Source organism: Schistocerca cancellata, chromosome 4, assembly GCF_023864275.1.
Source record: "Schistocerca cancellata isolate TAMUIC-IGC-003103 chromosome 4, iqSchCanc2.1, whole genome shotgun sequence".
Lineage (NCBI taxonomy): Eukaryota > Metazoa > Arthropoda > Insecta > Orthoptera > Acrididae > Schistocerca > Schistocerca cancellata.
The window spans coordinates 250818650-250833997 of NC_064629.1; the positions used below are offsets into that span (position 1 = coordinate 250818650).

At 42.0% G+C, this 15348-nt stretch overlaps 1 protein-coding gene across 1 annotated transcript in view; it reads left to right on the forward strand.

Moving 5' to 3' along the window:
• Positions 1-15348, forward strand: part of LOC126184982 (protein PRRC2C-like) — a 237944-nt gene that overhangs the window by 71490 nt on the left and 151106 nt on the right. The gene's annotated exons all lie outside the window — the stretch shown is intronic.

A 15348-nucleotide genomic window follows, 5' to 3' on the forward strand; every position in this document is an offset into this window, starting at 1 on the left:
GAGAAATGGCCTGACACAGGCCATATGCCACTCATATTTTTAGAGTATAATCCATGAGATGGAGGAGCTACATCTCCCATCTCCAGAGTGTTGAACTTAGTAGGATATCACAGTCTATCTCCAATCTCAAGAAAATGGATTGTATGTAAAGCACTTCATTCGGATAGTGCGTGTCATTGAAAAGGCCAGAGTGAAATATTCATAACATGTCTTGCAGCCATAAATGGTTGGAGATACCGAAATGAGCTTTTGGCAAGTGATGTTCCGCAAGGAGGAGAGTATATTGCCATACCATTAATATGCGAAACCCCTCATATCTACCATGATATTTGAGCTACTACAGGTATTTTCATTGAAATAATGTATGTTTTAAGGACCATAGATAACTGTTGAAATAAGAATTGCTGTTGTATGTGCAGCAATGTAAGTGAAGAAATTGCATGTTTCTGTTTATACCGAGAGTGTACTATCCATAAACTACTAACCTGTCTTGCCGTCCGTTGTTAGTATAATAATACACTGTTTCAGGAGTCTGTCACTATTTCAACTGATTTAGAATATTAGTGAGAGAAATATTGGTAAACTGTGTTGTGTTTTGACAAAAGGAGCAGATTTTAACATAACAATACAGAAGTTACATGTTTCTCAAAACTTGCCACTGATAATGTTTCTCTGAAGAAAAACGGGGAATAAGAAGTCTTGGGAAAATAAAAATATCGATGGAATCCTGTATTCCAATGCATTTTTAATATTAAATGACTGGGACTGAAATTGGTCAGGGACTGAAATTGGCCAAAGGATTTTATTTATGTATCTCAGTCATCTGAAAAATATGAACACATTTCAGTTTGCAGAATCTTGTCAACTATCCATCGAAGTTTGAACGGATTATTAATATCTTTGTTCTATTTTGCCGTATACATATTTTATTTTGCCAGTTTTTCACTCTGTACAGGGGTTGGAACAAAAAGGTGGTATACTGTATGCTGTAAATTGTTTTCATATTTTGCAGATTATTGAGATATATAAATAAAATCCATTGGTGACTTCCAGTATCAGTTATTCACTATTAAACATATGCTGGGTGTAGGATTCCACTGAAATTTAAACTTATTTTTCTCAGACATCCATATCTCTCTCTCTCTCTCTCTCTCTCTCTCTCTCTCTCTCTCTCTCTCTCTCTCTCTGTCCCCCTCCCACCTCCCCCTCCCCCCTCCCCACGTTTGTTGTACAGTGTGGCATTTTAGACATTTATTTGTTCTAGTACATTTTGGCACTTTAAAGTGATATATATGTTAGAAAGGAGGGACCTTAAGAGGAAGAAAATTGTATCGGTTGCTGGTGGTTTGTATGCTATGTACTCGTATATTTCTAAAAAAAATATGACACAGTGGGTAATAACTGACCATAACAATCATAGTAGAACCAACATTTTATAGGTGGTCACCTACAGTGTTGGTTTACACAATTCTTCCCCGCTCTATACACTTCTTTCAAGAGGCCTATTTTTTTCTGAGATTATTTCTGAAATCAATGAATGTATTATAAGTCTGTCTTGCGACTCCAAGGAAATGCGTATTTTTGTCACCAAATGTGTTTTGTTTTATTGAAATAAAATAACATTAGTGGTCTTAATTGAAAAAACACACACACACACACACACACACACACACACACACACACACACACACACACACCATTTGGCTTGCTTTCTCCATCTTAAAAACAGTTCATTACAAAAGATGTTGATGTTGGACTAAGATTTTTGCTCACATCAGGAAACACCATTTGCTTGCGCATTATTTTTAGATATTTCCTCATTTGCATTATCGTTTCTTGTACCATAGCTGCAAAGACAGATCAACAACTTATGTCTTAACTTACCCTTAAGATCTCAAAATTTGTCAGGGAAATTGCTAAACCTTATCTGGTAATCAAGGAAATGTCGGGAATTTCACGTGAGGAAACTTGTGGCAACCCTGAATATTTATTCAGATACATACAGCTGTGTTCTCAGGACTTATGATAACAACTGCCTCAGAAATCACAACATTTTTCGAAGCAACAGCTAATATTTGTGAGAATAGAGATATGTATTTCACAGCTGTGCTATTAGGATTATGATTAAAAATAGTGATTCCATAGATGACAGGGTTAGTAAGCAAAAAATGTAAAAAGTGGTCCACAAATTAATATAAAACATTTATTTTTGTTTATTTTTACTTATCCTTGAATTATCAAAATGTATACTATCAATAAACAGCGAAAATGTAGAATAGATATAATGTTAACTGTCTAGGCAGATACTTCGTAAGTAAAATGGTTTGTAATTTTGATTGGTCAGAATATGCCAGAAATAAAGTTTCCTCAAGAAGCCTCTTGAGGAAAAGAGTGGGGGGGGGGGGGGGGGGGGTTGGAAGGAGGAGTGATCTTACAATCAAAGTTGCCTTTTACTCGAGAAAATGTGGTAACTTTGCGTGATATGATAGGATCCAGTAGCGCACACAATAATTTATACAGCTACATTAGAGTGGTACAAGGTAATTCACTGTAAGCAATGTCCTTTGACAGATACAACCTTTTGCTTCCCCTTCAGGTCCGGGGCTTAGAATAGGCCCAAGACATTCCTGCCTGTCGAAAGAAGTGACTAAATGGAGTGTCACAAGTTTAGGCTTTTATGTGATGGCCCACTGTATGGTTTGACCTCCATTTTTCAAAATTTCCCGAAGATCAAGCCTTACATGGTGCATAGTGTCCATCATGCGCTGTGGCCTCCCGCATCCTTCATCGACTTGGATTTGCACTTCCGCTCATTCTTCAGCAGTTGGGCAAGGTCACCCTGCTAGCTGTGTTTTCCTACATCCTCTGTGCAGTATCGCTTTCTGCGCTGTCAAGCACGGTAGCCAGTCCGTTGTGGTGGGGCTGCCATGTACCCTACTGGTTGTAGCCCCCTGACCACACAGGGATCGCTCTGCTGATGCCTGCGCCATTAACTTTCCACGTAATGCAAGGAGTAGATGCTCGTCACCCTGGGGCTTCGGGACTCCCGACAATGGCCATATTGCCAGGTGGTCTTTGCTGCAGCTGGATGGTGCCCATGGGGAGGACCCCTGTTCGGAGTGGGTGGCATCAGGGCGGATGACACATCATGATGGGTAGTATGTCATCTCTTCCTGGTGGTCAAACACCAGCAGTCTCGAAGCGATGAAGGTCCAACTTCAATGCTAAGAAATACGACTCTAAATCGTCAGACTCCACTTGCCCCCTTGATGGCGGGGGACACTTCCCTCCCTGTTGTTCGTGCACAACCTACTTCAGGAGAACACCACTCCGCCACCCTTACCAACTATTGGGGATGTCAGTCCCCACGTCTCGGCCGGGGAAGGGGAAGTCTTCATAAGCTCCTCTCGCCAGGAAGGGATACCTTGGGTTACTCCATTCCCAGGTTCGTACGAGTGGCAAAGCTGACACCCGCCAGTGGCTGAAGCAACCACAGGTAGCTGGTCATAGGGCTTCATGGTCATCCTCAGTCCCTGAGACTTAATTCGTGAAGCCCTCCCAGCCAGACAAACCTTAAGGAACTGCAAGAGAAACCTAAAAAGAAAAAGACCGCAAACAACCAAGGCACGGAGGTGGCACCCACACCGCTACTACCTACAAGCTCTATCTGAGGATGGGGTGGAGATTCTGGAATCCGCTGAGGACCTAGATCTCGCTGGGCTCTCAGACACAATGGATGTCGATCGCACAGTTAACAGCAGGTGACCCTGAGGCGTTGACTGCGTCATTGAGTGTTTCATGCCTCCCAGTCTCACCATAACTTAATCCTCCAGTGGAATTGCAGTGGTTTTTTCCACCATCTGGCTGAGCTATGGCAACTGTTAAGGAATAGAGGAATAGAAATAATACTACGTAAATGACTTAATACCCTGAAATTTACCCTTTGAATATGGTTTACTGACACAGCTGTCCACTGCAGTGTGACCTAGATGCAGATCACTGCTTACAACAATCCAACACAAATACTCCAGATTAGAGATGGATTGTTCGTGAACTAACGGGTCTAAACAAATGGTTCACCAAGGTGAACGGAAGGAGTGAGGAACGAATTCTAAGGAATGGTCTCTCTCAGTTCACTTCAGTCGTGGCTTTCTACGTGTAGTTCCTGAGAACAGGAAACGGTCGGCTGGTTCCTACAACGGCACGTCAGCCGGTCTCGTTCCAGCCTCGGTCCCGTTCCCTTCTGTCTCGGTCTCCCTCGGCCGGCCTCATCCTCCTTTGCGTGGCCACTTGTCACAGTTCCACTGCCAACTGCTCCTAGTTCAGTATCTAGTTATTGTGCGTTTCGTTCACTGCGCATGCCCATTCTAGATCTGTTTCAATCCTTTTTTGAACTCTGGCCTTCTGATTCTTTTCAGAATTTCAGCGTCCACAACAGGTAATTAAAATGTACTTTATAATTATGTGAATTACATAAAAATTACATGGTATGTCATACATACATCTTTTCAGGTAACAAAAGGGCATATCAGCTTACTTCCTTATTTCAATAAGGAAGTCATCTCGGCACACACAAGTGGCCATTTTCCGTCTTTTTTTGGTCCAAGGTAAAACAGCATGTTCATTGTTATGGAAGGCAGAACAACTTACAACTGAATGAAGATCACACTCTATAATTGAGTGTCTGGTGTCACATTTTGTATAGAGAATACGATAACTTCCACAATATTATTTCAGTGGTACCCGGTGGCGCACAAAAAAATCAGCCCCGAGTACTAGACTGATTGTTGCCCACCAATCATCATCTATTGTTTAGCATTATCTTATTTATTATTTCTTTACTGCCTAATTATTACATGTTTATCTATTCTGCTTGTTCCGTTCAACAAATCGTGCGTAACTGGTGAGCAGTTGGCTTTCGGGGCCAGTTTTTCGTGTGTGTTACATTATATTATTTCACTGCGATCAGCCACATAACGCTACAGTTGCCTAAACGAGACATCTTGCAGAATCATGAAAGTCCATCTGAACCGCACGCTTAAAAGACAAACGCCTGCAATACCAATAAAAACATGACAATCATTCTGCTTCCTAACAATGCCAAACCATATGTTGCAAACTAAACGAAGGAAACTTTAAGTGGAAAAAGGTTGTTGGTTGGTTTAAAAGAGGGGGCAAGGGACCAAACTGTTGGGTCATCGTTCCCTCGTTCCGATTAAAGTGATTCCACAAGTGTGGGAGTAAAATAATCGAGACATACAAAAAACAGCTGGAAGAAAGGAGAAAACCACAAGAATGACAGAAGGGTAACAAACACTTACATGGACAAAATCGGACAAGAAAACCACAGATGCAAGAAACATGTAGAAGAGATCAGAACAAGAGAGCAGATTACCATAGCTGGCTGACCATGAGAATGAAAAGGAGAAGCCAGCGACTCTGCAACACATTGAAACCTCTACTCTAAAAGCACTAGGGTGGAGGACACAGAGGGACAAAGGACATGCGCTAACACTTAGATAAAATGATAAAACCACCCTCACACAAAAAATGTAAAACTAACAATGCCTTTGAGGCATTGTCACCCAACAGGTAGGTGCTGGGAAAGTTAAAAGTCCGCCACAGAGGGGCTAAAAATGGGCAGTCCAGCAAGAGGTAGACGACAGTCATTTGTGATACCCAGCGACACCGAGGTGGGTCCTCATGACAGAGGAGGTAACCGTGTGTTAGCCACATCTGGCCAATGCTGAAAAGGCAGAGGACAGCTGATTCATGTGAGAGGACCGCATGGAAGACTTCCAAACATTCGTAGTCTCCTTAATGACACACAGTTTGTTGTGTGTACAGTTATGCCATTCCGTCTCCCAAAGCCGAAAAATCCTGCAGCATAAGACAGAGTACAGGTCAGTTTCGGAGATGCCCATCTCCAGAAGCATTTTCCGCGTAACCTGTTTGGCCTGACTGTCTGCAAGTTCGTTGCCTGGGATTCTGATGTGTTCTGGGGGCTACACAAACACCACTGAATGATGCGACCGTTCCAGGGCATAGATGGACTCCTGAATGTACCAAAGGATGGTGAGGGTAGTTCTGGTTGATAGCTTGTAGGCTTCTCAAGGAGTCAGTACACGAGAGAAATGACTCACCAGGGCATGAGCGGACATGCTCAATAGCACGAGATATCGCCGCCAGCTCTGCAGTGAAAACACTGCAGCCATCTGGCAAGGAGTGCTCTTCAGTATGTCCTCCATGAACATACACAAAACCTACACAATCATCAGCCATCGAGCTGTCGGTGTAAACCACTTGATGGCCCAGGTACATGTCGAGAATCAAGAGGAAGTGATAGCGGAGAGCCGCAGTGTTAAGAGTCCTTAGGGCCATGCGAAAGGTCCAGAATAATCTGCGGCCTAGGTGTACACCATGGAGGTGTATGTGAATGGACCTCGAGGATAGGCAATAATGGGAAGGACTCCAGTTCAGTGAGAAGGGACCGGACACAAACTGCAATCATAAAACCTGACCTAGGCCGCCGATGTGGGAGATGAACCATCATGATTGGGAAAAGGAGACTGTAATTCAGATGCGCAGGAGAACTACGAACGTCTGCAATGTAACTGGTGAGCAGTTGTGCACACCTAACCTTCAATGGAGGGACTCCGGCCTCTACCAGGACACTGGTCACTGGACTCTTTCTAAAACTACCAGTACTGGAAGAGCAATACTAAATGCAGAAGTCATCTGCATAAAGTGAAGGTGAGACTGACGGTCCTACAGGTGCTGCTAGACCATTAATAGCCACTAAAAATAGAGATATACTCAATATGGAGCCCTGCGAAACTCCATTGTCTGGAATATAGGGGGAACTATGGGAGGCACGAACTTGAACACAGAAAGTACGGATGGGCAGGAAGTTTTGGATAAAAACCAGAGGTGGGGGCCCGGAGATCCCTCTTACACAATTTGGCAAGGATATGATGTCGCCAGGTTGTGTCTTATGCTTTACATAAGTCAAAAAAGACTGCAACCAGATGTTGGCGTCTGGAAAAGGCTGTTCGGATGGCAGACTCGAGGGACACAAAATTATCAGTGGTAGAGCGACTCTGGCGGAAACTCCCCTGATGTGGAGCTAGTAGGCCATGTGACTCCAGGACCCAACACAACCCCTGACGCACCATTTGTTCCAGCAGCTTACAAAGAAAGTTGGTGAGGCTGACAGGCTGGTAGCTATCCACATCGAGCAGGTTTTTACAGGGTTTGAGCACTGTAATGATGGTAAGCTTCCGCCATTGTGATGGAAAGGCACTATTGCACCAGATCCGATTGAAGATGACGAGGAGATGTCGCTTGTAGTTAGACAAGAGATGTTTAATAATCTGACTGTGGATCCAATCCGGCCCAGAAGCTGTGTTGGGGCAATGTGCAAGTGCACTGACGAGCTTCCACTCTGTATATAGGGCGTTATTGGGTTCACTGTGGCATGTAGTGAACGATAGGACTTTCCTTTCCATCCGCCGTTTTAGGTTGCAAAAGGCCAGGGGTAGTTCTGACACAGAAGCTCAAGCATAGTGCTCAGTAAAGTGCTCGGCAACAGCATTCGCGTTGGTAGATAACACGCCAATGATGTTAATGCCGGGGACACCTGTTGGGTTCCGGTACCCAAAAAGACATCTGATTTTCGTCCAGACTTGGGAAGGTGGTGTAGGGCACCCAATGGTTGACACGTACCTCTCCCAACACTCCTGTTGCCATTGTTTTGTAAGCTGGGGAACGGAGGCACAAAGCCACTTAAATGCTTTTAGGCGCTTGAGGTAAGGGTGCCGTGTATGTCACTGTAGAGTTTGCCGACACTCCAATTGCCTCGGCGACCACCAAGGGACTGTCTTTCGCCGGGGGCACCCTAAAGAACGAGGGATCGCATTTTCTGCCGCAGAAACGATCGTTTTAGTTACCTGCTCAATGACAACATCAGTGGCACCATGTGGGGGAGATTCAGCAGTGACAGCAGAGGTGAAGGCTTTCCAGTCTGCCTTGTTTAAAGCCCATCTGGGTAAGTGTTCATGGGCTTGACGCCGGGGGAGTGACAGGAAGATGTGGGTGTTCATGGGCTTGACGCCGGGGGAGTGACAGGAAGATGTGGAAGTGGTCTCTACCTCACAGGTCGTTACGTGCTCTCCAGTGGATAGATGGGAGAAGGCCAGGGCTGCAACCCGAGAGATCAATGACCGAATATGTGCCATGTGCCACACCAAAATGTGTGTGGGCACCTGTATTTAAGCGGCAGAGGTCGAGTTTTGACAGTAAATTTTCGACCTCCCTACCTCGGCCAGTAAGCATGGTGCCATCCTACAAGGGGTTACGCACATTAGGAAAGGTTTAGGGAGTTCATCAATCAGTGCAGCCAATACATCCAGGGTACTGCACCATCTGGAGGAAGATATACATTGCAGACAGTTATTTCCTGTGTCGTCCTTATCCTGACAGCCAGAGCTTCAAGAGGGGTTTGAAGGGGGACCCAGGTTCACTACATACTGAGTTCAGGACTTAGATGCAAACTCTACCTGACACTCTATTATAGTCACTATGGTTCCTGTAATATCCCTTATAGCTGCGGAGGGCAGGGGTCTGCACTGCCGGGAACCAGGTTTTCTGGAGCACAATGCAGAAAGCATTATTGAGGAAATTGTTTCAGCGTTAGACAACTTGTAGTTTCTAATTTTTTAATATAGTGGGGTTGTTGATGATATTTTCTTCATTACAGATGAAACTGGTGTTTATTGTGAAAGCAATTTATGCAGGCAATAATGCAAGCTTTAAAGGACACAACTGTGAATATTGTACTTTGCATCAAATGTTTTTTTTTTTTTACCATCAGTGTCGGTGAAATTCAGTGTGGAGTTTACTCGTAAAGAATCCAATGGTAAAATGTATATGTAATTTATATAAATAACGTGGGTGGATGGAACTGGCTGCTTTTATGATCTGGGTTTGTGTTAAGTGAGACGATAAAATATTGACAGTTTTGCTCAATGGACAGCTATTAAGTAGAAGTAGAAATTATGACTTTGAAATTTGATTTTTGTTACCTGCTTTTTCATGGGAGAATGGGATTATTTGGAGGTTCCTTTTCATGTTCTGTACCCACCACCAAACGAACCCCCAGCCATGTTCAGTATATTTACTGTGTACAGTGCTTCTTTTTGGTCATGCTGGTCATTTAGGTCTTTATTTCGTTCAGTAGTAAAGAACGCTCTTCTACATGCGTACTTGGCAAGTCACCATGTGATGTATTTCAGAAGCCATTATGTACCATTGACAGCAGTAGAATTGTTCTGCAGTCAGCTGCAAATGCTTGTTCTCTAAATTATGTCAATAGTGTTTCATGAAAAGAACATATTCTTCCCTCCAGCATTTCCCATTTGAGTTCACAAAACAACTTTATAATTCTCGCTTGTTGATTGTCTACCGGTAACAAATCAAGCAGCATGCTTCTAAATTCCTGACATGTCATCCTTTAATCCCACGGTGGGGATCCCAAACACTTGAGCAGTAATCAAGAATGGGTTGTACAAGTGTTCTGTACGTGGCCTCCTTTGAAAATTTAAGACGTTTCAGAACTACACCCTACACTTTTCTTAACAACACCCAATAAACCGAAGTTGACCATTAGCCATCCCATTGTCTGTAAGTGCATGTTCCATTTTGTCTTGCTTTGCAACATTATGCCTGGATATTTAATCAGCACAACTTTGCCAAGTAGTAATGGTTCTAATGCTGTAGTCGATCATTACAGGGTTATTTTTCCTACTCATTTACATTAACTTTATTTTTTTATGTTTTGAGCAATCTGCCATTCCTTAAACCATGTAGAAATTCTGTGAAAGTCGTTGTGTATGCTTCTAGTCACTCAACAATAATACTTTCCCTTATACTACAGCACGATTGGCAAACAGTCACAGATTGGTGCTCACTGTATGTCAGATCATTTATGTGTATAGAGAACAAGAGTGGTTGTATCACATTGCGGGGACGCAGCTGACTGTATCCCTGTCTCTGATGAACACCAGCCATTAAGGACAATGTACTGGGTTCTACGAGGGGCATTAAATAAGTAATGCAACACAATTTTTGGAAAGCATGTAGGTTTTATTCAGGATTCCTGTACACCATATTATTCCCCACTCCTTTTGGCCAAAAAAAACCTCATTTTTCAACCTAATTTCTGTTCAATGTGACAGACTTGTGCTACCTTACTAGGAGGGCCTGTATGCCCACATACCACCCTACTGGTCAAGTATGGAACCAACATAGTGCTGCATCAATAACCTCCCCATCATCCTTGTACTGTTCCCTGTGGAGTGCATCCTACATTGGGCCAAACAGATGGAAGTCAGAAGGTACGAGATCCGTGCTATAGGGTATATGAGGAAAAACAGTCCAGTGAGGTTTTGAGAGATCCTCTCGGGTGCGCAGTGTTATGTGAGGCCTTGCATTGTCATTGAGAAGGAGAAGTTCATTTGCATTTTGTGGCAACAAACACATTTTCAGTGTGCAAGTGAACTTCTTCCCTTCAGTTTCGTGATGGTAGTACAGTACACTTCAGAGTTAATCGTTGCACTATAAGGCACAACATCAAACAGAATAACCCCATCAGAGTCCCAGAATAAAGTTGCTATGACTTTCCTGGCTGAGGGTGTGGCTTTGAACTTTTTCGTCAGAGGAGAGAGAACATGGTGCCACTCTATGCATCACCGTTTTGTTTCCAGTTTGAAGTGATGAAACTGTTTTCATTGGCTGTGGCGATGTTCAACAAAAATGGTCAAAATCAGCCTTACAACATGGAAGCAATTCCGCACAGCTAGTCCTTCGTTGCTCTTTATGGTCTTTTGACAGGCGGTGAGGAACCCAGCAGACAAACTGCTTTGAGCACCCCAAGTGTTGGACATTTGTGTCAGCACTACCAACAGTGATGTCCAGTTGAGCAGCGAGGTGTTACATTGTGACCCATTGATCACTTCAACGGAACTGCATGTTCCACTGTTGCAGGAGGCACAGCTGTGTTCGACCGGCCAGCACTCTGGAAGTCAGACAGGTTTGTGCGACCTTGTTGCGATGACGACATATGCCTTGCCCAATAACTCGTCACGCTTTTTTCACTGCCAAGTCTCCGTAGACATTCTGCAAGTGCCTAGAGTATCTGCGATCCTCTGTTTTTTTCGTTGAAAGAAACTCGATGTCAGTGCTCTGCTTGGAACACACACCTGTTACAGACACCATTTTCAATGCTACCTTTAATGCTGCCACCTATCGGGACTTCATGAAACTATAGGGGCTGAAGAGGGAATATTCCACAATGTCCCACAACAAATTTCTCATTTTTTCAACCAAAATTGGCCAAGAAAAAAGGTGCTGTGTTACTTACTAAAATCCCTCATATTATTTAATAAGTCTTCCATTCTCTTACATATTTTGATACATATTCCATATGCTTGGTTCGTCATTAACAGTCTGCGTTGGGGCACCATGTCAAATGCTTTCTGAAAATCAAGGAACACGGAAACTGCCTGTTGCTCTTCATCCATGATTCACAGGATATTGTGCAAGAAAAGTGCAAGCAGACTTTCACACGAGCAATGCTTCCTAAATGATGCTGATTTGTGAACAGAAGATTTTCTGTGTCAAGGAAATTTGTCATATTAAAACTAAGAATATGTTCAAGAATTCTGCAACATATCGATGTTAAGGGTTCGGGCATGTAATTTTGTGGGTCCGTTCTTTTACCCTTGGAGTTATCTGCACCTTTTTCCAGTCACTTAGGACTTCGTGCTGTGTGGAAGGTTCACAATAAATGCAACCAGAGTAAGTGCCCAATGCTGTAGAGCACACTCTGTAAATCTGAATTGGGATTCCATCCAGACCTGGAGACTTACTTGTTTTCAACTCTTCTTTGTGTCCTGTGTGACACTCAGACGATAAAATATCTGTACTGCGTGAATGATTTAAGACTTTGTTTCTTGTTTTGTTGTTTGCTATTGCAGCAGTAAACTGGTCAACAAGTGACTGGATAGAAGCCTTCAACCCGCTCAGTGATGTTTTGTAGGACCAGAATTTCCTCTGAGAGATCCTTTGCTAGGTTATGCTGGTGGAAGGTATACGCTTCATCCATTGTCTTGCTGCACTAGGCAGCATAGAGGAGTCTGTTCAGCTGAGGCAACAGCTGATGCTTCCACAAAGATACCAATGAGATGGAGATGATAATCTGAACACCAACTAGGACAGTGTAATTGAGTGATTTGGCGAGGTGGGAAAGAGTAAAGGTTGGGTATGAGTGACACATCTGTTAGTGCTAGTTTATATGAATGACATGTTGTGACAAGGAGGCCACATTGCAATCTGATGTATCCAATTTTTATATTCGTGCTACATCAAGTGCAGAATTCAAATATCAATTGACCAAAGCTGTTCGATGCAGCTTGCAAAAATTGCGGAGCAAATTGACTTCGAAGTTTCCCAAAAGTCTGTAGTGGACTAAAGTTAGAAATATCTTTTGTTAAGAATGCTTGAGTGCAATAGAGGAGACTTGGGTTCGATGCAAATTCTTAAACAAAAGTGCGTGTCCTATGAGCATTTTCATGAAGATAAAAGATGAACAACCAAAAATATTAATATCACTGAAGACTGGCAATCCATGGAGTGCTGGTTCGAATCTAGTTTCTCATTAATTTTTGTGTTCAGTTACAGTACCTACATCATTTAAACATAAATTTCATCTAGTATGTGCTACTTAATGTATCTATCATTTTTATAAAAATTACATGAGCGTTGAGGGGAAACGTGATAAAAGAGCATCTCTAAATGGGAAGAGTGAACAGTCCTTGTTACCTGTGTGTTCACAGACTTCACAGTACACAATTTACTATTATTTTACTGTAGTTGATGAAGGAGGGCCTCTTAAAAACAATAATTAGATGTGTGTTGATGAGCATATATTTGATGAATTTTATGTTTAAATGACATAGGTATTTTAATTTAACGAAAAAGTAATGACTGAAATGAGGCTCGAATCAGCAATACAGTGATTACCACACCAGATTGCTGCAGATTTTCTTGTAATATTTATGTATTGTATCCTCCATGAAAATGCTTGTAGAACATGGTCTTTTGTTTAACAATTTGTGTCAGCCAGGAATCAAACTTGGGCCACTGGTGTGGCAATCAGGAATGCTGTGACAGAGCCACAATGTGGATCAAAAAATTGTTCCAGCTTTAGTGACTTAAAGTTGCTTGGAAAGCTTCAAAGTCAGTTTTCTCGAGAAATTCAGAGTGTTGCATCAAACTGCTTTGGGCAACATGTATTTGAGTTCAGAACTTCGCATATTGTAAATATAAAAAAATTACAAAAATCAGATTGTTGTGTGATCTCCTTGTGAATACAGCATGGCACAAGGAAAAGCATCTTTTTTAGATTTTTATATGTTTTGCAGAATTTTACAAGCATGGATACTAACGAAATGATTGCGTAAGTACATTACCAAGATGCCACTCTCGTGTAATGTATATTTTAGTGAATGACTGGCTTTAAAAATTAAATTGGTCATGAAGGAAATGTTACTGGTATCTGCAGGTAAGTTAGGGAGCGTGCAGTGAGGTCATAAGTACCTGGGTGTTTTGAGTTAATTACAATTGTTCAAGGCTACCAACTGCAGAGTATTTTAAATGACAATCTACACAAATCCGGTTACAGTGGCTCATTAGTGGGGGACAAGTTGGAGGACCAGCCAGGTAGTACAATCATACTTGTTAGTAACACACTATGTATGGAATTTCTTTGACCTAGCACTTCCAATGTGACACATTTAAAAAAAAAATTAACTTAGCTCGACACAATAAGGCAGCAAGGCAGTATTAGGTGTGTCGTCTGGCCTGTCTTGATTAGTTTGAAGTAGTGACAAATTTGGTATGTGTTTTTAAGTTTCGAATAGTCTCAGAACCTGTTCCAAAATATTTAGGAATTAAAACTTTGCTTAAAAAACACCGTTGTTTTTGTTTTTTAAAGTACAGACTGTGTCAGGAAAATATGTATATCAAATAAGGTGCTTCAGGTATTACTATTTTGTGTGCGTGCGTGTGTGTGGGTGTGCGCGCACAAATTTGAATTTTGCATGTAAGTAAAATCAGTATTCACACACAATTGTGAGATTATAAAGTTAACTGTAGGACAAAGTAGTCACAGCAGCTAAAGAAACTCTGTAGCTAGTTCATTTGTCCATTTTGAGGCTTGTGAATTATGAGGATAATTGTATGGTTCTTGAGTGATAATATGAAGCTTTGAGGTACCAGAGGTGCTGATAATTTGCCGAAGTTACTGATCATTTCCTTCTGATCACTTTACACTTGTGCAGAATTTACGCCGTTTCGATTGATACTCACCTACGTATGTTTCTATATTTATCATAGGACATGCTTCCAAACAAGGGCCATGGTGACAGTTGTGTCAATCACTTCTGTATCACCTTCCTTCTGTCTTAAATTTCTGGAGATTTAAGTTGTAAAGTAAAGTGGAGAACCAGTACTGTCACATGAAATTTATTATAAATCGACTCCAAAATGCATCCAATTTGAATTGCAGGCCTGATGAAAGCCCCATTTGTAGTCTGAGATACTGTCCTCCTGAAATATGTACACAAACTATGGAATTACAAAAGCAGTATTGTTTATGGCATTCATATTCATGTGAAAGTTTGATTTGTTTAGTTCACTGCTCCATTCCTTGTTTGAAATGCCACTTTGGTGTACATTTTGCCTCTCAAACTTTGTAACCTGTGCAAAGCAAGCCGCCAGTCGAACATTTATTGTTTTGACATTTACATTTTCTATCTTCACTCTGGTCCAGTATGTGTTGAACAATCACAGTTGTGTACGACTGGTAGCTGTGTACGTATTCTCTCAAAAACTAAATATTCCCTGCAGACAGTCTTCTCCTCACCATATCCTGTCCCTCACCAATCCACCTTCCCAACCTCACCTCACACCTCACCATCCTTCCGTACTCCTCCTTAACTCTCCTTCCCTGACATTCAATTGGTATTTTCTCCCCTTTACCGTGTTTATCTTCACCTTCTGTATGCTACCATTTTTTAGTGTTCTGCTAATCTTGTTTGACATATTTTTATTCTCTTCTTATTTTAGTTTTTCTTTTGTTTTGGTTTTCATACTTGTTACTTCTTCCTGTGGCCATTTCCCTGTCTCTCCTATTAATATTATTGTGGAGACTGTAGCCATGTGATGCATAGCAAGTCTTGTTTGATATTCACTTTTTCCCTCCTTGACGTTATTTGCTCAGCATCCACA